This window comes from Abramis brama (assembly GCF_963993115.1).
Source record: "Abramis brama genome assembly, chromosome: 20".
NCBI lineage: Eukaryota > Metazoa > Chordata > Actinopteri > Cypriniformes > Leuciscidae > Abramis > Abramis brama.
Genome location: NC_139982.1, coordinates 27,361,213 through 27,376,097, shown reverse-complemented (window position 1 = coordinate 27,376,097; position 14,885 = coordinate 27,361,213).

Sequence of the window (14,885 nt, the reverse complement as noted above, 5' to 3'; positions counted from 1 at the left end):
TTCGTGAATGTACGGGGTGCTAGAGACAGGCCGAATGGTAGGACGGTGTATTGATATACCTGACCGTCGAAGGCGAATCTCAAGAATGGCCTGTGACGGGGTATTATCTGGATCTGAAAGTATGCGTCTTTCAGATCGAGAGAGATAAACCAGTCCCTCGGGTGAATTTGCGCGAGGATCTGCCTGGTTGTGAGCATTTTGAACGGTCTTTGCATGAGAGCTTTGTTCAAATATCTCAGATCCAAAATCGGTCTGAGAGCTCCGTCCTTCTTGGGAACGAGGAAATAACGGCTGTAAAAGCCCGACTCGCTCATAGAAGGGGGAACCGGTTCTATAGCCCCTTTGCACAGAAGTGTCGCTATTTCTGCTCGAAGCAGATGTGCTACTTCCCCATTCACTCTCGTCTCGGTACGCGCCTGAAAGCGCGGGGGGCGGCGAGCGAACTGCAGAGTATAGCCCTGTTTTATTGTGTTTAGCACCCATTCTGATGCACCTGGGATAGCCTCCCACACTTCTGCGTGTGCAGCCAGGGGCAGGATGGCCTCCGGGCTCTGATCGCCGCGTATCGCGGGCTCGAGAGCTCGAAACGGAGGGGCGGGTGCAGCGCGCGCGCTCTCTGTGCTTAGACACGGCGGATCGCACACAGCCATAACTGGCCGTTTTACACATGGTGTCCCGGTGGCTTTGGACGGGGAACACACAGCGTGAGGCGCGACGCGCGAGGGCGGCGTCAGGGGCGAAATGTTCGTTAGTATGTGTGAGCGCAGGGGAGCGGGCACAGCATCTATATTTAGAACATGACCGGTTGTGAATGGCCGTGTGACAGAGCGGGCAGTGAGTAGACGGGGGCACCGTGAGGTGGACACGTGACCTACTTTCAACACTCGAGTGGATTCTACTCGCTTTATGAGAGTGGGCTCTGTGAGAGACACGGGATTTATAGTGCTTGTGTGCAGGGGTGAACACAGAAACGTGGGCACATTCACTGCATTTGAAACACATGCAGCGCGAGCCGTGCAACCAGACATAATGCTCTTTTTGAGATTTCTCTGGTTCGCCGTGAAAACGGCGGTTGTAGGCAGGCGAGAGGGTGAGATTACCGGCTCGTTGGCTGCGAAATGAGTGTCCGCAGTAACCGTGGCAACGGGGACTGACAGGACATGAAGCTTTAACGGTGGTTCGGCCGCAGCGGGACACAGCCGTCACTTCTTTCCTCGGGCTAGGAGGTCTTAGCGGGCTCCGGTTTCACCGTAATCCTCTGCCGGGGTCCCCGGGGAGGAGGCGGTCTGTTTCGGCTGGAAGAGCGCGATCTAGGGCGGCCGCCCTGTCGTCGCTGCGATGACGGAGGTCGAGCTGGACGCTGGGTGGAACTTTGCGCAGGCTGGTCGCGAGGACGGCGTGCAGCAGAGCTAGAGCGTCGAGGCAGGAAGAGATTCATAGCCTGTGTAGTCTTCTGTACCTCCGAAAAACGGTCAACGATCCCGCTAACCGCTGGGCCGAACAGGCCGGTGGGAGAGAGGGGGGCGTTGAGAAACACCGCGCGCTCAGACTCTCTCATGTCGGCGAGCGTCAACCAGAGATGCCTCTCTGTAACGGTCAGAGAAGCCATGCACCGTCCGATGGCCTGGGCAGCGGATTTCGTAGCGCGAAGGGAAAGGTCCGTCGCGCTTCTCAGATCCGTAATGGAAGCAGATTCCAGACCTTTCTCGTCCATATCACGGAGGAGATTAGCCTGGAGAATCTGCAGCACAGCCATGGAGTGAAGGACAGAAGCAGCTTGACCGGCGGCGGAGAAAGCGCGGCCGACAAGGGCTGATGTGGTCCTGCAGGGCTTAGACGGGAGGGCAGCCTTTGAGCGCCAACGAGAAGGCGGGCAAAGGTGCGCTGCTACCGCCTCTTCCACAGGGGGAATGGCATTATACCCCTTCTCAGCGGCGCCGTCAACCTGTGAGAGCGTCGATGAAGCGTGTGAAGAGACCCTCGCGGAAACCGGTGCATTCCACGACTTAGAGAGCTCGCTGTGGAGCTCAGGCAGGAAAGGCGTGGTTCTGGAAGCTGGCGATCGGCGGCGGCGATGGAGAAAGCAGCCGTCGAGCCTGTTTGGTGCTGGCTCCTTAGGAGGAGACCACTTGAGGCCTAACTGGTCAACAGCCCGGGTAAGGAGGCGCAAAAGCTCCAAGTCCTCGCCCGCTCGAGAACGGCCAGAATCCTGGACTGTAGAGGAGGCGGTGGACCAGTCCTCACTGTCAGACGCCAGGATGGAGCAGCTGTCAGCGGCGCGTCCATCAGACTCATCCGCCTCGTCCCCTGAAACGGCGGCGGCGCGGGCGAGAGCCGGCGGTTGAGCGGCCGGGAGGGGGGGCGGAGAGGGCGAGAGAGAAGCTCGAGGGAGAGGTTCCGGCGAGCTTCTGAACGCCGCATCTGTCTCCGGTGGTCGCTGCGAGCGGCGCTTTTTCTTGCGCGGCCCAACAGGGACATGCGGAGCGACAGCCTGGTCAAAAACCTCAAGTCGAGCCCGCAGGGTCGACATTGAGAGTTCTTCGCACTCGGGGCAGCCGCCCGTAGAGAGTGCGGCGGCGGCGTGATCGCGGCCCAGGCAGAGAGCGCAGATGAGATGGCGGTCTCCGTTGCTGAGCGGGGCGCGGCACGAACCGCAGGAGAAACGAGGCATTTTGATAAAAACGCCTCGCGCTCTTTTAGAAGAGAAAGTGCGTGTCGCAGGGCGAACACACACACAACACAGAATAGCAGAGAAAAAAGGATATGTCACCGGATATCGTAGCAGGCACGGATGGCTGAAGGCGGCGAAGGTGGCCGGCTTCCTCAGGCGCTGTCCTAGGCTTGCTGGTCGCTGGTTTCAACGGCGGCGGCTTCTCAAGATCCAGCGATGCGAAGAGCTTCGCTGAAGACAAGAAAATCAGAGTTCAGCCTGTGAGCCCGCAATATATACACACTGGCCACACCCTTCTTGACGGTTAGAAGGGTGTGGAGGGCGCGAAGCGCCCTCATTGGGTGTGACGTCACACCGGGCTCACTGATAGGCTTAAGCAGTTGCCGCCTGGCAGCCAATGAGCACGCTTATACAGCTTGCTTTGGTCTGCCTGCCGCTGCACTGCGTTGACAATAAATGCAAAATTAAGGATAATTTTTTGGCTTCAGATCTCGAAGAAAGAGAACTTTCCCGAAGCGAAGCGTAAGCTACTTACGCAATACGAGAGAACCTCTCGTAAGAGAACTGATTATTTTCCCCAAAAAATACAATAAGTTCATGACTTTTTTTTCAAAATGCAATTAATCCATTGAATCAATATAAAAGTTATTTTTTATCATATTGTAACTGGTGAAATCAGCCGTCGCTAAGAAATATCTCCTGAACTTTTTTGATGGCGATCAGCTCAAAAAACTGGTGCGCTAAACGTTATCGCTACTGCGTAATAGTAGCCTATGCTATTCACCAACTAAACATATCCTATTCAATGCGTTCACAGTCTCTTTCAAGGGCATCATTTGTAGTTGCCTATTCACAAACTGTTTGCTCAAGTGTAGCGTTTTCTCGGAGTTCACTGTGTTCTTTCTACCATGCACAAATAAAAATGTCACTGAACTTTTGCTGTGTAATTGTAACAATGAGCACTCAAAGGGCCCTATCTTGCACCCAGCGCAATTGACTTTGTACACCGACGCATGTTTCAACTTGCGCTCCCTGGGCGGTTCAGCGCAAAAAAGGAGGCGTGTTCCGGCGCAAACAATCCCTGGTGCTATTTTACTGTTCCATAAAACAATTGCGCCACTGGCCAGAAAAAACCTAGTCTAAGTCAGTGGCGCGTTGCACGTTGTTCATTATGCTATTTTAAGGGCGCATGCTTGACCATAATGTATAGCATGCACAACGCGCATACACTTTGATTCTCTAATCTACACAGAAGCAGCAGTTTTCATTTTTGCAAATCATATTATTACAAACGATAGATAGATAGATAGATAGATAGATAGATAGACAATTTATTATAAAAGCATACATCTAGCTTACACATTTACCCACATTATTATATGCCTGTTTAACCGAAGCTAATTTGGGTGTGTTTCTCCATCCCCAATGTCACTTCTCTCTCTTTTACGGCCGTGATGAGAGCGTTGCTCTCCTCGGCTGTGAACCGCTCCTGGCGCGCGCCTGGCAAATCCGCCGTTATAATAGCAATACGCCAAGGAAAAAGCGCATCTGCTCTTAAAGGGAATGTGAGATGATGCTCTGATTGGTTTATTTCACGTTACGCCCAAACCACACCTATGAATAATGAAGCTACTTCAAACCAACCCCTTTTAGATTTGCGCCTGGCGCAAGAGTCATTTATCCCGTTGGGAAAATAGCAACTGCGCCGAGACCCGCCCACAAAGTTACTTGCGCTTTGCGCTTTGACACTTGCGTTTCAGATCGTTAAAATAGGGCCCTAACACACCAAACCAACAATTACTAAAAACACAGATGAGTAAGTGCAGTGCCAAGTTTGACGTTGTATGGATTAGAAATGCAAAAGTCAAAGATATCGTTAAAAATATCAGTAAAAGATCATTTAGAAGGTTGTGGTTTAAAAATAAACATTCTGACTTTAGAGGGTTGTATCGGTCAAAGAAGCCCCAAGAAGGTTGTGGTTTAAAAATAAACATTCTGACAAACACTCTGTCAGCTACACCGTTTACTTCTGAATATTATATTTTATTCACGGCCATCATTTGTAATAACTTATTCACAAACTGTTTGCTCAAGTGTAGCGTTTTTTCGGAGTTCACTGTGTAGCCTGCTCCCTGAATCGTCGAGTTCACTTTGTAGCCTGCTCCCTAAATCGTCGAGTTCACTGAGTTCACTGTGTAGCCTGCTCCCTAAATCGTCGAGTTCACTGAGTTCACTGTGTAGCCTGCTCCCTGAATCTTCTGTTAGGGGTTAACAGTTTAGGACCCATGGACTAGATGTTTGAAAAGAAGACCCGGAGTCAGAATTATAAAAAATTTAAGAAAAGTTTTACTGAAGATAGTTTGCAGTTTCATCAGCAGAAGTCAGCTTCAAGACTCACACAGGAGTTCGTAGGCCGCTCCGCTTACAGTTACAAAGATCACAGCAGTTATACCATTTCCAAGGTCTAAGCTACGTCATTGCTTACAGGCTGAATGATTCTAATTGGCCAAGAAATTGATAAACATAGTAATTTTCCACAGATAGAAGCATATCTCCATAGATTATGCCGCTGACACTCAGACCCTGAAGTTAGGCACGTTGTGACCTTCCAGGTTGCAGATTTGGGTGGCTGGGTGCCATCATGTCCCGAACAACAACCCAGTCAATCTCCAATAATGCCAGTGGTTCCTTAACCTGTAAGCAAGAAGACTAACACACACACCCGACACACATCTTTTCCAAGGTTGGATTCGGCCAGGCTCTAACTATAAACAGGAGTCTCGTCTCAAAACATCAAGATAACAAGTTCTTTCTCTCAGGATAGGACACTTTAGTCTAAATGGAAACTATAGGCTTTAACTGACAAATGGTACCTTAAACTATAGACTTCAATGACCCCTATGTGTTTTAACATGTTGAAGACCTTTCTCAAACACAAAACCAGTCCCTATTTAATTTCTGGAAGCTGGGATAAATAGGCAAGCAATGTTACTGCATTCAAATATCAAATACTGACATTAAAGAATACATGAAAAGAACATTTCAGTAATCACACTGGTAACTTCTATAACAAAGTAAAATCTCCAGAGAAGTCATTCAACTCATGTGATATTTAGAAGGAAAAATATTGATTAATACCTTGATTATAATCACTCATTACATATATATTGAAGCAGCAGTGGATTCCAATCCACCCCCTTCACTTCGAATTCACTGTGTAGCCTGCTCCCTGAATCGTCAAGTTCACTGAGTTCACTGTGTAGCCTACTCCCTGAATCGTCGCAATTATTCATTTGTGGATGTTAACTGAATCTGTAAGTCACCTACGCTGTTTACTTCTGTATATTATATCTATCTATAAATTACGGGAACGTCTTTCTTTCTTTGTGTGTGTGTGTGTGTGTGTGTGTTATTCGCAGTAGCGTACCGTGGGGTTTCAGTCAGGGCCTTCAGTAACGATCTACACCCCCCCCCCCCCCCCCCCCCATCGCCATAACAACACACACAGATTCATGCAAAATACAATCATGCACTGTATGCACTATTGCGTAACATCAACAACGAGACAGCTGATCTTCAACCTCAGCGCACACGCACACCACTGTACATTATAAAAGCTGCACTGAAACATCTCGCGCACGGATGTACCTAATACAAATAAATAAAACATCTCCGGTTAACTAGCAGGACATTCATTTTCGTTTGTTGAATAAGATGCATTCTAGCGCTGAAATGTGGTGTTCAAGCTGAGTGCTCGTTGCCGCTGTTATCAGTGGCGCGGATACAGTGTTCTCTTGTGGCTCGCGCAAAGTTTTCACTCAGATGCGCGCTTCAATCTATCGCCATTGCGGAGACTTTCTATTCGTTGAAATCTTACAAAACAAAATGCACACAAATGCCCTGCTTGATATACAACCACTGATGAACATATTCTGTAAAAAAATAAATAAAAAATATACGAGTGTGGATTCGATCCCAAAACCTCTGACACGCGTGGCAAAAATTCTACCACAAGACCATCGCAGTACACATAAATTATATAAGAATCAATGCATTTAGTCACGTGGAAATTCTCGGTACTGACAATATTAGTATATCTAGAATGACAAATGTACCCAAAATGACCCAATGTACTAATGAAATTGATTTCTGGACATTGTAATGTTATTTTTCCTGAAAATTGTTATTGTACACAAACATGTATTGTATCTGCCCACCCATGTCGATGACATCAGCGCGGGCTAGCCGTTGACACATCGCTGGGCCTCTGGGGCGTTCTGTCATACGCATCACAATTTGATTGGCTGATAAAACACGTCAGTCAAAGTTATGATCAAATGGAAAACGGCAGCTTCAACGGAAGGCTAGCTATACAACTAGTGCTGGTCCACGGAGCTGCGTTTAGTTGACATATGTAAAATCCAGCTCAGACTCACAAAAATTAACCATATTCTTTCTGGAAATATAATCGTAACGTACTGATAGACAGTAATTGAATTTAGACATGTTCAGACACACATTAATTTAATTATAGAAAAAAAAAATATTTTTTATTTTGACAGGGCCAGCAGAGAAGGCCCTGCTGGCTCTGACGGCACACCACTGGTTATTCGCATATCTCTCGAACCTTTAGTCCGATGGATTTCAAACTTGACAGGTGTCTTGCTACGGGCACGAATAAGTGCAGTGCCAAGTTTGACGTTTGCTGTCACGATCAATAAACAGGAAGCAAGGATGCAAGTAATCTCTTTTATTGAATGTAGTAGAAGTAGAACAATGATAACAGGCAGGCAGGCAGGCAGACAAGCAGGCAGGCAAGCAGGCAGGCAAGCAGGCAGGCAACCAGGCAGGCAGGCAACCAGGCAGGCGACGCAGGGACTAGATGGTCAGATAAAGGTGCTGAAGTGAAGTGATGACGAACAGTGAAGAATCCAGATGAAAACGAAAACCAGTTGAACATGGAACAGGAAACGAGGACACGAACTGAAACTCCGACTGGACTGGATACACAAACATTGGAGACATCAAACAACGATCTGATAAAGAGAGGAGATTGTGATGAGAACTTATAGGAGAGTTAATGGGCAGCAGCAGGTGCGGGGAATGAAATCAGCAGGCGCGCTGATCAGCCGTAACGAGCGGTAACGCCCACTCACACACACCCACACACACAGAACAACAAATACACGAGACACGAAGAAAACAGTGAATTCATGAACCGTGACAGTACCCCCCCCTCCTAGGAACGCCTCCTGGCGTCCCTAGACTCCCTTACCTGTTGATTGTAATCATCAATAAGGGAGTGATCCAATATGTCTCTAGCAGGAACCCAACTTCTCTCCTCCGGACCGTAACCTTCCCAGTCCACCAAGTACTGGAATCCGCGTCCCCTCCGCCTTGAGTCCAGAATACGATTAACCGAATATGTAGGTTCCCCTTCTACGAGTCGCGGCGGGGGGGGAACCGGGACAGGCGGATTAAGTCCAGAACGAAACACGGGTTTTATTTTGGAAACATGGAAGGCGGGATGAATCCTCCTGTACACTGGAGGGAGTTTGAGGCGGACTGTCACCGGACTAATGATCTTAGTGACAGTGAACGGGCCGATAAATTTGGTAGCCAGTTTATTAGAGACGGAGCGGAGAGGAATGTTCTTGGTAGAAAGCCACACTTTTTGACCAACGACGTATACGGGAGGCCTAGACCGGTAGAGATCGGCTTTGGCCTTGGTGCGCTCCCCCATTTGGAGTAGAGTCTCACGGGCTCTAGTCCAAGTGCGGTGACACCTCTGGACGAAGGCGTGAGCGGAGGGAACCGCGACTTCGGATTCCAGACTAGGAAAAATTGGTGGCTGGTAACCTACACTACACTCAAACGGAGACAGGCCCGTAGATGACACTGGTAACGTATTGTGGGCGTACTCCACCATTGACAGTTGTTGGCTCCATGAGGAAGGATTCTTGGAGACCAAACATCGCAACGACCTCTCCAGATCTTGGTTGGCTCTCTCAGTTTGACCATTGCTCTGAGGATGGAACCCTGAGGACAGACTGACAGTCGCTCCCAATAACTTACAAAACTCTTGCCAAAATTTGGACACAAATTGGGGTCCTCTGTCGGAAACCACGTCTGTCGGGAGGCCATGTAAGAGAAAGACGTGATCAACGACGGTCAACGCTGTCTCCTTGGCTGAGGGTAATTTGGGCAAGGGGATGAAATGGGCCGCCTTCGAGAACCGGTCCACCACGGTCAAAACTACCATGTTGCCTCGAGAGGGCGGGAGGGCGGTGATAAAATCAAGCGCAATATGGGACCAGGGTCTCGAAGGGACAGACAGTGGTTGAAGTAACCCATCTGGGGGTCGATTGGAGGTCTTACCAATGGCACAAACTGAGCAAGCCAAAACAAAACTGTGGACATCACGAGCCATAAGCGGCCACCAGAATCGTTGCTTAACCAAAAACTTGGTACGACTAACTCCTGGATGACAAGCTACGTTGGAACAATGCCCCCACTGAATGACGTCAGACCGTAATCCCTCCGGTACAAATAAACGGTTCGGTGGGCAACCGGGCGGAGGCGTTACCCCTTCTAAGGCCGATTTGACCTTCGATTCGACCTCCCATACGAGTGTGGAGACAATTAGGGTCTCGGGCAAAATGCACTCGGGAGTAGACGGGCGTTCGGAACGGTCAAAAATGCGCGATAAAGAATCGGGTTTGATGTTCTTGGAACCCGGGCGGTACGAGAGAGTAAAATCAAAACGTCCGAAAAAAAGTGCCCACCGAGCCTGCCTGGAGTTCAGTCTTTTGGCAGTCTTAATATATTCCAGATTCTTATGGTCGGTCCAGACGATAAAAGGTACCCCCGACCCTTCTAACCAGTGACGCCATTCCTCCAACGCTAACTTGACTGCCAACAACTCTCTGTTACCAATATCATAATTGCGTTCGGCAGGGGACAAACGATGAGACAAAAACGCGCATGGATGCATCCTGTCGTCTGTGGGAGAACGCTGGGATATCACTGCACCTACCCCCACCTCTGACGCGTCGACCTCCACCACGAACTGACGTGATAGATCAGGGGCAATGAGAATGGGGGCTGAAACAAAGCGGCCCTTCAGTTTGGCAAACGCAGCCTCAGCTGCGTCTGACCACCTGAACGTAGTTCTGGGGGAGGTCAAGGCAGTCAGAGGCGAAGCTAGTTGGCTGAAGTTGCGAATAAACCGCCGGTAGAAGTTGGCGAATCCCAGAAACCTCTGTAGGGCCTTACGGGAATCTGGATTTGGCCATTCCACCACAGCCTTAACCTTCTCAGGATCCATACGTATTCCCTCAGACGACACAATGTATCCTAGGAAAGGAACAGACTGTGCATGAAAAACGCATTTCTCCGCCTTGACAAAAATCCCATTCTCTAACAACCTCTGAAGCACTCGTCAGACGTGCTGCACATGTTCCTGGAGAGAAGATGAAACTATCAATATGTCATCCAGGTAGACATAAATGAACTGGTCGACCATATCTCGCAGCACGTCGTTGACGAGTGCCTGGAAGACTGCTGGGGAGTTGGACAACCCAAAAGGCATGACCAAGTATTCAAAGTGCCCCCTGGGGGTGTTAAAAGCAGTCTTCCACTCATCCCCCTTCCTAATGCGGACCAAATGATAAGCATTACGTAAGTCCAATTTAGTGAAGATAGACGCTCCCTGCAACCTCTCGAAAGCTGAAGACATCAACGGCAAAGGATAAGTATTCTTTACCGTGATGCTGTTCAGCCCCCGGTAATCAATACAAGGTCACAGAGATCCGTCCTTCTTCCCCACAACAAAGAACCCCGCCCCCGCTGGAGAAGAGGAAGGGCGGATGAACCCCGTTGCTAGAGAATCAGAAATATATTTCTCCATAGCCTCCCTTTCTGGGACAGAAAGCGAATATAACTTGCCTTTAGGCGGAGACTTACCTGACAATAAATCTATGGCACAGTCATAGGGACGATGCGGAGGAAGAGAAGCAGCACGAGACTTACTGAACACCTCCTTCAGGTCTAGGTACTCCGCGGGCACGTTAGACAAATCCACTGCCTCCTCCTGAAACACAGGGACAGAAATAGACGAACAGGCAGACACAAGACAGGACTCATGACATTTACTGCTCCACTCCAACACTGATTTTTGCTGCCAGTCTATTTTGGGGTTGTGATCGATGAGCCAGGGATGTCCGAGAACAACAGGTGCGAGAGGTGAGTCCAGTATGTAAAATGAAAGTGTCTCGGTGTGATTGCCTGATGAGTGTGATGGGTCCGGTGATGAGTGCAATGGTGGGTAAGTCCTGGCCGTTGAGTGCATGAACAGCAATCTTGTTGGTGAGTGGTTGGATGGGAACTTGAAACTTGATTTCAAATGAATGGTCCATGAAATTACCTTCGGCCCCTGAATCCACCAGTGCGTGACAGTCGTGATTGTGGACTGACCATCTTAGTCTTACCGGGAGGAGCGTAGATGTTGATGAGGTCTTCTCAGCGGAGATCCCACCCGACAGTAGCCTCATACTTACTGCCGGGCTTGGCCTTTTACCGGACAGTTATAGGCGTAATGTCCCGCCGCGCCGCAATACAGGCATAGTCCCTGGGATCTCCGCCTTTCCTTCTCCTCCCGGGAAAGCCGAGCTCGACCGACCTGCATGGGCTCGTGATCGTCGACGGGGCTGACCGCGTCCGCACCGCTGGACCGCTGATTCTCCGTACCTCTTAATCCACGGCTGGGCAAGCTCCGTCGCTCGACTCTCGACAATCGTGCATCTACTCGAAGAGCAAGATCTACCAGTCCATTGAATGAAGTGGGAAGGTCCAGGGCGTAGATCTCTCTTTGAACGCGGTCAGCCAGCCCATGCAGGAACATGTCCCACTGCGCCTCCTCGTTCCACTGACACTCCGCCGCCAGGGTCCTGAAGTCGATAGAGTACTCCGACACCGACCTCTCTCCTTGTTTGAGTTCCGCGAGCATCCGAGCCGCCTCTCTCCCGGCGACCGCTCTATCAAAAACTCTTTTCATCTCGGCGGCGAGTGTCTGGAACGAGGCGCAGCAAGGGTCTTGATTCTCCCACACCGCCGTTCCCCAAAGTGCTGCCTTCCCAGTCAATAAGGTGAGCACGAAGGCCACCTTGGCACTCTCCTTGCTGAAGGTCTTTGGTTGTAGAGAGAAATGCATTGAGCAACGGGTTAAAAATGCTCTACAAAAGCTTGGCTCACCCGAGTATGATTCCGGAATCGGTAGGCGGGGCTCTGACTGGGAAGCTCCTTCTGATGGTGTGGGGGGAACGGCCGGTGTGGGTGGAGCAGTGGGAGCTCGCAGATGTTGGATTTGCTGGGTGAGCTCGGACACCTGCGTCACCAATGCCTGGACAGCCCGTGTGGTCTCCGTCAGACCTCTTTCCTGACTGTCCATGCGCCGAATGCTGGAGCTGACAAATTCATCCAAGCTAGATGGGTTACTCGCTGCTTCCATGAAGAAGGTCAGATCGTTCTGTCACGATCAATAAACAGGAAGCAAGGATGCAAGTAATCTCTTTTATTGAATGTAGTAGAAGTAGAACAATGATAACAGGCAGGCAGGCAGGCAGGCAGACAAGCAGGCAGGCAAGCAGGCAGGCAACCAGGCAGGCAGGCAACCAGGCAGGCGACGCAGGGACTAGATGGTCAGATAAAGGTGGTGAAGTGAAGTGATGACGAACAGTGAAGAATCCAGATGAAAACGAAAACCAGTTGAACATGGAACAGGAAACGAGGACACGAACTGAAACTCCGACTGGACTGGATACACAAACACTGGAGACATCAAACAACGATCTGACAAAGAGAGGAGATTGTGATGAGAACTTATAGGAGAGTTAATGGGCAGCAGCAGGTGCGGGGAATGAAATCAGCAGGCGCGCTGATCAGCCGTAACGAGCGGTAACGCCCACTCACACACACCCACACACACAGAACAACAAATACACGAGACACGAAGAAAACAGTGAATTCATGAACCGTGACAGTTTGCATTAGAAATGCAAAATATATCGTTTGCTTTTGCCACTCTAGCTGCTAGCCACTAATCATATCTGATTCAATGCGTTCACAGTTTCTTTCACGGCCATCATTTGTAGTAGCCTATTCACAAACTGTTTGCTCAAGTGTAGCGTTTTCTTGGAGTTCACTGTGTGCTTTCTACCATGCACAAATAAAAATGTCATTGAACTTTTGCTGTGTAATTGTAACAATGAGCACTCAAACACACCAAACCAACAATTACTAAAAACACACACAAAAACTGATTTTGCACGGGCATTTTGCACTAGTAAGAATAAAGTTCAAACTGACAATTCTCTTTCTACAAAATTTGGCTCTTAGTTAATGTGGTTATATGAGCAAATTAATTAAGTTCAAAACAAGTACATATTTATTCTCTGGGAGAACTGAAAGGAGCGAAAATAGTCATTTTTTAAAACTAAAATATTATACATTGGCCAGTGGTTAAAACATATATTAAAACATATACAAGAACCAAGGTGCAAGAACATTTTAAAAATGTATCAGTATAGTGAAAGAATTAGAGGCACTGTATAAATCATTCACTACTTTTAATTCTACACACTGCTTATTTCAGGTTTATGTGGAAACTATAATGATGTCCAAACAGACGACTTTAAAACAGAATCAGGCATCGTAGAGGGCACACCAATATCTTTTGTCAACTTTTGGAAGAAAAACCCATATAGCTGTCCAGATCTTGAAAACAGTTTTGACAACCCATGTAGTCTGAGTGTGGACACGGGTATACACAGTATTACAAACATTAAGAAATAATAATATATGCAATAATTTATGATGCAAATATTACGGAACTATGTCAAGCCTTTATTCTTTCCACTCAGGGAAATTTGCTAAAGACTGATATTAGGAAGTGTATGTGTGCAGCCGTGTCCACTTATGCCCATGCATGTGCTGCCAAAGGAGTCTTTCTCCAGGGCTGGATGGATTCAGAATCCTGTGGTGAGAACCTTACGTTTGTACAGTTCTATATAATTCATGTATTTAAATCACATTCTGTTGATTTGCAATGAAATGAAACAATGAATAATAATAAAAATGTGTTTATCTGTGCTAAGTATCCGAGTGTTCAGAAAACATGAAGTACTCCTACAACGTGGCAAGCTGTGGAAGCACCTGCCGTTCTCTCAGTGGACAAAATAACACCTGCCAAGGGTCCTTCACACCTGTAGACGGCTGTGTCTGTTCTGAGGGAACATACCTCAATGAAGAAGGCAGCTGTGTACCTGCTCACAAGTGTCCTTGTTACAAAGGTGACAAGGTCATAGAGCAATCAGGAGTATCCTACATAGATGGTGAATGGTATATGAGTTCCTCATTTCATACCGAATGATTGACAGAATATGAATGATATCTCTTGACAACCATTAGTACTGATTTGTACAATTTTGTCATATTACAGCACCTGTAACCTTGGCAAATTGCATTGTTCCAGTCCAGAAGATAAGTTGCAACTTAATTCTGCAATTCTTTTGTTCTGACCAACTAAGGGGAAAAAGCATTGCAGTAAATCATGCTGATTAAATCTAATGATCGCTTATATCACGTCAAACCGTGTAAATTATACTTTGTTCTCAAATTATTAATGTTAACAACATCAGCATTGCGTGAATACATTTAATGCCCTTCAGATATGTATCCTTGTTTTTGCATGGGCCCGGTTGCAGTCTCTTTTTTTCTCCAAAGTCCTAAGTCTTTCGCGTTTTACAATGGGTGAATCTCCAGTTGTCACTGGTGATTGTCGTTTTAACCTTTCTGGATCCGCCATCAAATTGATAAGTTTAATTATATCAAGTGCTGTGAGAAAAGGCTATACTACATCCCCACCAACATCCTCACACGCAACATAGCCTACTAGCCAAGACTCCTTCTTCATGTGTGCAGATGACGTAATGACGCAAAGACATGCTCGAATTTCCCGTGGAAATCCGCCAGTACCACTGGAATTAAAAACATTATTACAAGCTTATCATTTTAAATCGAGCTACGGCAAGCAGATAGTTTTGAACACAGGCTAGTTATGTACTTGCTCAAAAAATTATTTTGGATAATTTTTAACCCAAAAAAGCTACGGACTGCAGCTTTAACTACATTAGTTAACATTTACTATTAAACTGCA